Source organism: Ursus arctos, unplaced genomic scaffold, assembly GCF_023065955.2.
Source record: "Ursus arctos isolate Adak ecotype North America unplaced genomic scaffold, UrsArc2.0 scaffold_3, whole genome shotgun sequence".
Classification (NCBI taxonomy): domain Eukaryota; kingdom Metazoa; phylum Chordata; class Mammalia; order Carnivora; family Ursidae; genus Ursus; species Ursus arctos.
In genome coordinates this window covers 84,457,269-84,466,563 of record NW_026622985.1, presented here as the reverse complement: position 1 = coordinate 84,466,563, position 9,295 = coordinate 84,457,269, and the positions used below count along the sequence as shown (strand labels likewise).

Sequence of the window (9,295 nt, the reverse complement as noted above, 5' to 3'; positions counted from 1 at the left end):
ATCACCGGGGTGGACAGCGAGGCTCTGATTGGTTCTCTGAGGAGACGAGCACACTCTAAAACCAGTAAAGAGCTGACTTCGACGCTGGTGGGCGGGCTTAGGCCTGGGGAAGTAGAAAAAAACAAAGCCGGGAGCGTCTCCCCGGCAATAGAGGAACCTAAGGCGCGAGGAGAGTTTAAGTCGTTGAAGTGCTAGAAAGCGTTTCGGGTCGCAAAGGAAATACCTGCCAGTGTAGAGAAGTATCCGCGGAATCCAGGAACCTTCTTTTACTCATGGGAAATTTCAACCTGGGGATGAAGGTAGGAGTTCGCGCAGATGAAAGCTCCTGCTTTCCTTGTGGTTGTCAGTCTTAAATCGTCCTTAAAGCAAAAGCCTTTAAAGTGCCCGATTTATGGGCAGTAACTCATCCCCCCTTTCTCTTAGTACTTTTATAGAGACTCCCCTTAGGCAATTCCCCGACTCTGTTTTGTTTGGGGAAGAAAAGTGATACGCGGATTGCACTAAAAGCTTATATAGAACAGTTGAAAGGAGGATGGACTGGAATGAGAAGGAGAATTATAAAAACTTGGAGGCCATGATTACTGAACAAGAGAAACCAATGAAAATACCCAAAGCCTGGCACGAGGCCCTTTAAGCATCTACTCCACAAAACTTTGAAGCAAGTGTCAGAACTCTTGGGTGGGTGAGAAAGATAATGATACATTCGTCTGAACACGTGAGAAATCGCCCTTCCTGATTTCTAGAAGCCATCCTACCTAGTGTTTAGTGTCTTCTTTTGAGTTTTTCCTATTTTATCCCCATAACAAGTTCAGTAGGTTTGTGACAGCCAAGCATAAACATAAACATAATTTTGGAAAGATAATCTTTCCACGTTTTTACTCTGTGACATACTGTGTATTGAATTCATTAACACTTAAGTGTTTGTAGTTAGTTCTGCATCTCATTTATCTGTCTTAGAGTGTAACAGTTCCTCCTGGGATCTCAACATACCTGCACTTTTGGAAGAGCACAGATCCAAGGCTTGACAGGTCTCAGCAGGTGATCGGTCCTACCTTGTGATAGTTGGAATTTTTAACTTGCACAAGATTGACCAGAGTCAGGTCAGAGCAACTGGAGGAGGCAGCTTCCAGGCTGGACTCCCAGGAATGCAGCTTCCAAACCCTATACTCTTACTCACTTGTTTTTCCTCTTCTCCATATCAGATGGGGACAAAGTGAGGAAAAAACTTTTCTACTGTAGTGTAACATCAAAGGTCCCTACTCAGTGCCCACCATCCCTACTCTGAAGGATAAAGACAACCATTCACATGTGTCAGTCTTAGAGCACTTGACATTTAGGGATACTTGGGTAGGACTTAAGGGCACCTGCTCATTGAATTTGATTTTACTGTTATGGATACCCATGGAATGCTAGCTTGTCATATAGACCATTAACAATATCAAACATCACCTCCCTTTTAGAATCTTGTTGTACAGGTGAGCAATTTGAAGTTTAAGAGATTTATTCACAGTTAATAGCTGGTTGGAGGCAGAGCTGTGACAAGGATCCAAGGTTGCCAATTCAGAATTCTGAGAAAATGTTTCCTCTTTCACCACCTCCCCCCACCCCCCAAAAAAAATAGTAGTTTTTTTTTTAAAATCAAGATTACTAATGTTAAAATTAGCTTCCATTAAGGCCAATCAGGAGAAATTTAATGCTGATATAGGAAGCAGTATAGATATGAAAATAACTCAGTATCTCAGTTCACTACTTTACTTCCAGCAGCTTTTGGTGTAGTCCCACTTTCATCCAAGCAAGAAATGAAAATGCAGTCAATTATTATAGCTGTGTTGTCTTTTTGTTTTTCTGTTAATGTGTGTGTATTGAAAAGTCAATGTTAACACATGTGGTACTCTAAAGATTGGTAGCAGATTGTCTTATTCAGGACCTGAATAAAAGACTTTTATGATAGCATATATACCTGGCCCAAATGATGTCACAGCTATTTACACAGAGCCCCTAGCCTTTGAGGTAGGGTTGAGCTGGTCCACCAAGCATCAAAGCATCCACCGACCTAGACTGTTCTGCCTTTTTCTACCCTGGCAGTGCTATTGGTTCCCTCCCCGGCTCCCTCCCACCAGCAAACTCCAGAATTCTATGGCCCTATAGCCAGTGTACAACTGTCTCCTTGTCTTCAGGGTATCAGGTCACATCATAATCTGGTTGTTCGCTGCTAGTATCTAGTGTCCCACCACACCCTACGTTCTTCAGATTCAGATTAAAATATGAATAGGATAGTAGGCTTATGTTTGGATCCCACCATTGCCCTATTAATTACAGGTCTCCTCTAGTGAAGCCAAAAGCTGGAAATGCTTTCATGGATCAGTCATGTAGACCCACGGAAGGGACTGTAAAGTCACCTATCACTTCATTTCACAAGTGAAAACGTAGAATCCTCAACTTACAGAGTAGTGTGAAGAATAACAGAGGCAATTTTGAAATAGTTTTGCAATCTGTGAAGCGCCTGACGTCAACCATTTTCTAGCAGTGGGAACTGAGGCATGCCGCTTGACCACAGCCTACGTCTTTATCCATGAAATGGGGAGAAGCCCTAAGTGACTAATGTGAAAACTCAATGCAATAATACAGTGTCTACCTGGCACATGAAAAGGGTTCAATGAATGATAGTTATTCTTAACAATCACAGTAATGATAAATATAGAGTGTCCTAACTACTTAGAAGTACTCTTATTTTAAGAACTCAAGAAAGTTTGGGCCTTGTGCTTCCCCCCCCCGCCCTTTCCTGCTCTCAAGCGGAGACCTGAACTCCTGCAGAGGATACAGGAGGCGACTGTCAGGAGGCAAACGTGGAGAAGGTACAGATCCACCGGCTTGGCCAGGAGCCACCAGTATTGGGAAATCTGAATGATGTGCAATTTCCCTATTCTAAGTCTCGACATTGAGCATCTTCAGGCAAGAAAAGAGCCAGGTTGATCCCCCCCCCCCACATTCAATTCAGGGTGGGTGGGGACCCAAAACTTGAAAGGTGGGACAAGGGAGAAAGGGAAGAAACTTGTAGAAAATCAAGAGGCACCTTGCCCCTCTATAAATTCTTTACCTCACTGCAGAGGAAAAGGCCACGTTTTCTTTAAAATGCTTGTTTTTCTCTGGTGATGAATAAAAAGTCACAATTTCTGCCCAGTGGCGTTGTTGTTTAAATGCTGTATCATATTTACATATTATAACTCTATATTGAAAAAATATTACATTTATCATATAAGGTTTAGAAAAGAAAAAATTTAAAGGCCTCATAACCCTACCACTCAGAATTTATCACTGACAATTTTTATTTCCTTCGGTTTTCCCCTATAAATCAATTATTAAAAAAAAAACAGGAATCTATAATGTATATACTATTTTACAGCCACATTTATTTCATTTATCATGAACATGCCCCCCCCCCGTCATTTAATACTGTTTTTCAAGATGTAATGCCATCATGTACACGTGCCTTCAGGTATTATGTCTCACTCTTATAACCCATCTGCTACTCTTGGACATTGAGGGGGTTTCAGTTTCTTGAAAAGATTCAGGGATTTAAATGGGCTGCTTCTGTCCCCGCATGACAGGGTGCTCTGGGAATGTCTGTTGAACTAAAGGGACTGCCTACTGGCCGCAGTTCTTCTTTGACAAGGCTGATAAACGTGGCCAGGAATTCTTTTCTCTGTGCCAGGTATTGCAGAGCCTGAACGCTGAAGCCATGTAAGCCTAAAAGCTCCAGGAAGAAGGGTTGCCCTTTGACCCCTGCTTCCCTTAGCGTTTCCGGTTCTTTAACCTGAGGTAAAGGAATTTAGGTGACAGAAAATGGGGGAAGAGGGTGGAAGTCAGAGTTCCAATAACAGAACCTCACCAGACTCCTGGCATTTATATGTCCATGTTATAGATGAGGAGAGTAAGGCTCAGAGTTTGTCCAAGCCGGCAGAGCTAGTTAGAGAATCAGAGGTTGACTCCTATGCCTGGTTCTGAAATTTGGACTCTTCCCACCAAGCTTCCCACTGTTCCTGAAAGCTGATGGATATAACTTCATTCTTTTCTTTTTCTGTGAGGAATTTGTTGTCCATCTTCTAGGATATATTTGTTATCTACCCCCTAAAAAAACAAAAAAATCCCCTACTGTCCAAGAATTCCTTCCATCTGTGGGTTTTCCGAGTTGGCTCACTCTGCCTGAAGAATGTATCTTCATGGTTTTTTTTAAAGATTGTATTTATTTATTTATTTGAGAGAGAGAGGAAGAGAGAGAGAGAGAGCACAAGCAGGGGGAAGGGAGGAGGAACAGAGGGAGAGGGACATGCAGACTCCGTGCTGAGCACAGAGCCCAACATGGGGCTCGATCCCACGACCCTGAGATCATGACCTGAGTGGAAACCAAGAGTCGGATGCTTAACTGACTGAGCCACCCAGGGGCCCTTATTTTCAGTTTTTGATGAACAGTCAGATGACTTAGCTTTTTTCCTACACATTGTTTATTTTACATAAGTGACCTTCCTGTATACATTGGAAGATCAGAGTCATAAAAGGAAGGTCTTAAAACCCTGCAACAATTTAACAATATTACACAGTTCCCTTAGCTTTTGGGAGTTATGAAGTATGACTGTGCATGTGGGTGTGTGTGTATATGTATATATGTATGTGTGTGTATGTATATGTATATATGATATGAAATATGACTTGAAGTACGATATATATGACATGAAGTATGTATGTAGCAATAAGCCTATTTTTCTGGTTTGGCTCATAAACTGTTTCTGGAGGAAATTCTAAAAAAGGTTCTCCAGAATTGTTTAGGGCGATGAAGCATTCTTGAAATGGGTGTATAACATCCCAATATGACACTTTTAAGCCAATAACCTTTATTTGGAAGTGTAATTTCTAGAACATTTTGTTAAAGTCTCTTTATAAAATCTAATCAAAATCAGTTTCAGTCAAGGGTACTTGACCTCTTCCCCCCACACTATCAACGTCCTAAACCCAAGCTACCATTACCTCCTGCCTGGAGTTTCTCAGTAGACTCCTAACCAAATTTTCCTGAATCCACCATTGCTCTCTTTTAGGCAGCCAAGGTGATATGGGTAGAGTATCTTTGTAGTCATATGACAACTAAACCTCGCAGCCCCTCTAGCTTAAAACACTGCGATGGTAAATAAATCTTTTTATTGGACGAAGGTGCCTGGGTGGCTCAGTCCGTTAAGCCTCCAGCTCCTGATTTCGGTTCAGGTCTTGATCTTGGGGTCACCAGATGGAGCCCAAGCCCCGTGGCGCCTCCGTACTCAGTAGGGAGTCTGCTTGAGATTCTCTCTTTCCCTGTCCCTCTGTCCCTAACCCCCTCTAAAATAAATAAATCTTTAAAACAAAACAAAACAAAAAACACTGCAATGGTTTCACATTGTTCCTGATGTTGGCCTTCCTTTTTCCTCCCTATGACCACTAGGCCTTTGTGCATGCATTTTCCCTCCCTAGAATGCTGTTTCCTCCCAAGTTAAAGCACAGAACAATAATCCAAGTTTCCTAACTCCTGGCTGACTCTCTAATGCAGGCATATTACTGGGGACTAATAATTATCCAGCAGGAAGAAAGTATGATTAGGAGGTTCAGAAGAAGTGTAAGCCTGTGGGCTTGGAGCCGTCTGCCTACGTTCCAATGCTGGCTCTATTCTGTACTAACCAAGCGGACTTGGGCACCTTGCTGAGCACCTTTGCCTTATTTCTTCTGTTGTATAACGAACACAGTAAAGGTACCTACCTTATGAAGTTGTATCATTTAAATAAGTTAACACACGGAAAGGAGCCCAGTAAATTTTCACTTTAAAAAGTCTCCACGATAGATTAAGGACCCAATATTATTTCTTATGTAGAGAATGAAATCAACCTTGTTGATATTCTCTTGTTTTCTTCTGGAGAAAAACAGGTGCAGCAAGCAACTGGGAGGCCCTTCTTGGGCAAGAGAAGGCTGGTCCTAGCAGATAAGGTTGCAGGCCACGCACTACGGCGGGTGAGGCATATGATTACTTATGAAAACAAGTGCCAGGCCACAGATGCCGGTGTGTTGAGAAAACATGAAGCCTAGGGGGTTTTAAAAATACAGAGGGGGGAAAACACTGAAGAAATCTAAAATGGTATAAAGAAATCACAACAGCAAACAAAAGACAATCTATTTACAAATGAAGTTATCATAAGCTTCTAAACCAAGCCTTGTTATGTAAAGTATCTTTTCCCTGTGTAACATTTTTGAGGCTACCTGAGGTCCCAGAATTTTTTCACAGAATGTTTTCTGGTGGCTTCCAGAGCTGTCATTTCTATAGCTACTTCTTCTTCTTCTTTTTTTTTTTTAAAGATTTGATTTATCTATTTGAGAGAGAGAGAGCGCCCACAGGAGCAGAGGGAGAGGGAGAAGCAGACTCCCCACTGAGCAGGGAGCCTGATGTGGGGCTCCACCCCAGAACCCTGGGATCATGACCTGGGCTGAAGGCAAACGCTTAACTGACTGACTGAGCACCCAGGTGTCCCTTCTATAGCTACTTCTAAGTGCTGTTTTGTGTCCAGAGAGAAGCTACTTTACGTATAGGTCTGTGACTCCAACATGACAGACAAAGCTCTTCACATTCCCAGTTTGAATCTTCACAGAATCCTTACTAATTAAATATAGAAAATAGCTTGACTGGCTTCGTTTATTGTGACTTTTGAAGTCCGGAATAATGAGAATAAGCAATTTGTTACCCGTCTTGTGACCCTCAGCCAGTACCAGCAACTGAGCATTGGTCTTTTTATGCCAGTTCAGTACCCTAACTAAGTCCCTGACATCATCTCTCAGTGGGATGTCAGATAAGAGAAACGGGGAAATCACCTGTTGGTAAACACAGGATGTAAAAGTTAGCAGAAAAGGTTGCCCTGTAAACTAGTTATGATTTATAAGGTGAGTAATGGCAAAGGCACCAATGCTAATGATTCTTGACATGCTGAATGACATGCTGAAACTTGGATTACTGTGATCCATGATTACTCAGTGACAGTTGAAGCAGAGAACTGCAGTGCCAAATGACCTACATTTCTTTATCTTTGGAACTCTAAGCAAGTATGTAAAGGCCAGGCATCTATATCTTGCTAAAACTTCCCTTGTGTTGAAAATTATTTAATTAATTAATTAATTAATTTATTTTTTTTTTTAGAGAGAGAGAACTCATGCAAGAGCAGGGTGGGAGGGGGGAGGAGCAGAGGAAGAGAGAGAGAGAATCCCAAGGAAGCTCCACACCCAGCGCAGAGCTTGACCCGGGCTCAGTCCCACAACCCTGAGATCATGAGTTGAGCCAAAATCAAGAGCGGACGCTTAACCGACTGAGCCATCCAGGTGCCACCCTGAAAAGTATTTTTAATACTAATAGGAAAGAACCTGTGTTCTCAGCTCCAAGTCCAATAATATTAGGCAAAATATTAATACCAGACCAACTTTTAACAAAGTAGTATGGAAAAAGTTATATTTTTTATCTCCAAAAAAGGGTAGATTTAACAAATATATGCATAATTTATTATAAATATTATTATATTAATTATATATTTATTATACATATATATGTAATATGTATTCCTCTTTGCTTAAACTCATATATTTCCTTATGCTTTGTAGCCTTCTCTAAAAATGGAGGAGAAAGAAGAGCAAAAAAGGAAAAGGAAAAATGAAAAAACAGTAAAATCTTCAGAAATGCACAGGATCTGTTCTCAACCAGCTAATCAAAGCCAAAAGTAACCAATTATTCATTAAATGTCTCCTAACGTTTAAGAAATTGTGGTAAGGGGTGTCTGGGTGGCTCAGTTGGTTAAGCGTCTGTCTGCCTTCGGCTCAGGTCATGATCCCAGGGTCCTGGGATCGAGTCCTGTCAGGTTTCCTGCTCAGCAGGGAATCTGCTTCTCCCTCTGCCCTTCCCCCTGCTTGTGCACATGCTTTCTCTCTCTCTCACTCAAAAATTAATTAATTAATTAAAAATTTTTTAAAAGTTAGAAAAAAAAAGAAATTGTGGTAGGAATTTTGAATAAATTGAGTTAACAATACTTTTAGTGTCTACCATGAACTGTGCTCGGAGCAAGAAATAGAAATATAAGTGAAGCATTTTCCTTGTCCGTAAGGAGCATGGCCCAATAGGAAAAAGACCCAACCCATGATTTGTTCATTACAGCCCAACAAATATAAATGCCAGTGCAGTTACTGAGGTGTTTTGGTGGAAGGCTAGGGGATGCTTAGCTGTGTGTAGGGGAGGCTCTGGGGGTGCAAAGAAGTTGGCAGTTGTCCTGAGTCCCCTGCAGTGTGTAATCGCTCCTCCATCATTCCTTGTCTTTCACAACCTTGATATTTTTGAAGAGTACAGATGATTTTGTCAAATGTCTCTCAGTCTTGAGTTTGCCTGATGTTTTCTCATAATTCACCTGAGGTGATGCACATTCGGTGAGAATGCCATGAATACTGTGTTCTTCTAACTGCCTCATATCACGGGGTTCATGATGTTGACGTATCTTATAATTGGCAGTATTAACCTTGATCACTTGGTTTAAGACGGTTTCTGCCAAGTTTCTCTGCTTAACGTTACTGAATTTCCCTTTGTAATTAATAAATATCTTGGGGCAGATATTTTGAACTGATGCAAACTTTATCTCTCCACAAACTTTGACCCACTAACTTTGTCCTCTATTGATGGAGCTGGTCTGCAAGCATTGTTATTATGGTATTTCATGGTTATTTTATATTTTTCTCTTTCCTTTTACACTTATTCACTCAAATTCTACTGTAAGGAAGAGCTATCCCATCTCCCCCACTTACTTATTTAATTAATTACTTTTATCAGTATGGACTCATGGATATTTATTGTATTTATGGGTTAGAATCTAACACTGTGATTATTTATCTTGCTGCTCGACTTGTTCTAGCTTTGGCACTTAAGAGGTAATTCAGTTTGGTCCCTAGTTCTGTTTTGTTTTGGAGCACGTTCTTACTTTCTGGTGCCCCAAGACATTCCAGGTTCATCTCACCTGTTATCCGCCCTGGCCCTGGAATCAACTGTTTCTCTAAGGAGCTCTGGTTCCTGGGTTAGAGGGCTGTTTGGAAAGCAAGCTCTGAGCACAAGACGTGAAACTGGCTAAAATTTCTGACAATTTCAAGTTGATGAAAATTCAGAGTAGTTGGAATTCATATGCTTTTGGGGATTGGTACAATCGGTTTGGAAAACAATTTGGCATTAGCTAGTAAAGTTGTAGGTAGGTGCATTCCTTGAACT

General features: G+C 41.3%; 1 long non-coding RNA gene across 2 annotated transcripts in view; it reads left to right on the top strand.

Annotated features, from left to right (window-relative positions):
* Positions 1-123: 123 nt before the first annotated feature.
* The window catches only part of LOC113264355 (uncharacterized), a 34,032-nt gene continuing 24,860 nt past the window's right edge, over positions 124-9,295 (top strand). Inside the window, exon 1 of one of the 2 annotated variants that reach the window (XR_003319639.4) lies at positions 124-299. This is a non-coding gene — a long non-coding RNA (uncharacterized LOC113264355). The remainder of the gene's footprint in view (positions 300-9,295) is intronic. The other variant, XR_006410845.3, reaches the window with a different exon arrangement.